The sequence below is a fragment of the Arachis duranensis genome, chromosome 10 (genome assembly GCF_000817695.3).
Source record: "Arachis duranensis cultivar V14167 chromosome 10, aradu.V14167.gnm2.J7QH, whole genome shotgun sequence".
In the NCBI taxonomy this organism is placed as follows: domain Eukaryota; kingdom Viridiplantae; phylum Streptophyta; class Magnoliopsida; order Fabales; family Fabaceae; genus Arachis; species Arachis duranensis.
Genome location: NC_029781.3, coordinates 40,757,858 through 40,760,294, shown reverse-complemented (window position 1 = coordinate 40,760,294; position 2,437 = coordinate 40,757,858).

The following is a 2,437-nucleotide window of genomic DNA, read 5'->3' as shown; positions in this document are numbered from 1 at the left end:
AAAAATCATATTTCTGGACTTTACTATGAGTTTGTGTGTTTTTCTGTGATTTCAGGTATTTTCTGGCTGAAATTGAGAGAGCTGAGCAAAAATCTGAGTTTGGCTAAAAAAGGACTGCTGATGCTGCTGGATTCTGAACTCCCTGCACTCGAAATGTATTTTCTGGAACTACAAGAGTCCAATTGGCGCGCTCTCAACGGCGTTGGAAAGTAGACATCCAGGGCTTTCCAGCAATATATAATAGGCCATACTTTGCGCGAAGATAGACGACGTAAACTGGCGTTCAACGCTAGTATCATGCTGCTGTCTGGCGTCCAGCGCCAGAAACAGGTTACAAGCTGGAGTTCAACGCCAAAAATAGGTTACAACCTGGCGTTGAACGCCCAAAACAGCCCCAGGCACGTGAGAAGCTTAAGTCTCAGCCCCAGCACACACCAAGTGGGCCCTATAAGTGGATTTCTGCGCTATCTATCATAGTTTACTCATTTTCTGTAAACCTAGGTTACTAGTTTACTATTTAAACAACTTTTAGAGATTTACTTTGCACCTGATGGCGTCTATAGAACTGGATTTTATATTCTTTGGCAGCATGAGTCTCTAAACTCCATTGTTGGGAGTGAGGAGCTCTGCAGCGTCTCAACGAATTAATGCAATTTTTTCTATTTCATTCAAACGTGTGTGTGTTCCTATCTAAGATGTTCATTCGTGCTTAATTGTGAAGGAGGTGATGATCCGTGACACTCATCACCTTCCTCAATCCATGAACGTGTGCCTAACAAACACCTCCGTTCTACATCAGATTGAATGAGCATCTCTTAGCTTCTTTAATCAGAATCTTCGTGGTATAAGCTAGAACTGATGGCGGGCATTCTTGAGGATCCGGAAAGTCTAAACCTTGTCTGTGGTATTCTGAGTAGGATTCAATGATTGAATGGCTGTGACGAGCTTCAAACTCACGATTGCTGGGCGTGATGACAAATGCAAAAGGATCAATGGATCCTATTCCAACATGATCTAGAACCGACAGCTAATTAGCCGTGATGTGACAGAGCATCTGGACCATTTTCACTGAGAGGATGGGAAGTAGCCACTGACAATGGTGACACCCTACATACAGCTTGCCATGGATGGAACTTTCCAAACAATTGAGTTGAATATTACATTGCAGAAATTCAGAGGACAAAGCATCTCCAATACTCCAACAGATTCTTCATTAATAAAGTAACAATTCCTTATTCCAAATACTTTGACTTCTTACAATTAAATCCAATTAATCTTATTGGCATCCTGACTAAGATTAATAAAATAAACATAGTCTGCTTTAAACCAATAATCTCCGTGGGATCGACCCTTACTCATGTAAGGTATTACTTGGACGACCCAGTGCACTTGCTGGTTAGTTGTACGGATCACAAATTCGTGCACCAAGGGGTATATATAGGGAAAAGGGAGAGGGTGGGTTCGGCCATTTTAGGGTGGGATTGGGTGGGAAAATGTTTTTGAATTTTGAAGGTAGGTGGGGTTTTATGGGGAAGAGTGGATGGATGTGAGTGGTGAAGGGGGTAATTGGGAAGAGAGATTGAGGTGATTGGTGAAGGGTTTTGGGAAGGAGTGTTTATTGGGAAGAGAGATTCAGAGATTGAAGTTGTTGGGAAGTGTGACATGGGGAAGAGTAAAATAGGATTAGGAGGTGAGGTGGGAATATGTTAGGTGGGGATCCTGCGGGGTCCATAGATCCTGTGGTGGCAAGGAATTCCATCGCTGCACCAAATAGGCATGTAAAATGCCTTTGCACACCATTCTGGCGTTTAAACGCCGAGGTGATGCACATTCTGGGCGTTCAACGCCCACATGTAACATGTTTCTGGCGTTGAACGCCAGTTTCATGCTTGTTACTGGCGTTCAGTGCCAGCTTTTCCTCTAGGCACATTCCTGGCGTTCAGCGCCAGAATGTTGCTTGTTTCTGGCGTTCAGCGCCAGTTTCATGCTCTGTTCTGGCGTTGAACGCCAGCCAGATGCACTTTACTGGCGTTGAACGCCAGCCTGTGCTTCCTCCAGGGTGCGATTTTTCTTCTGCTGTTTTTTATCCTGTTTTTAAATTTTTATATTTTATTCGTGACTCCACATGATCATGTACCTAATAAAACACAAAATAACAATAAAATAAAAATTAGATAAATAAAATTGGGTTGCCTACCAACAAGCGCTTCTTTAATGTCAATAGCTTGACAGTGGCTCTCATGGAGCCACAAAGGTGATCAGGTCAATGTTGTATAGGTCCCAACACCAAACTTAGAGTTTGGATATGGGGTCTTAACACCAAACTTAGAGTTTGGTTGTGGCCTCCCAACACCAAACTTAGAGTTTGACTGTGGGGGCTCTTCTTGACTCTGAACTGAGAGAAGCTCTCCATGCTTACTCTCTTTTGTCACAGAGG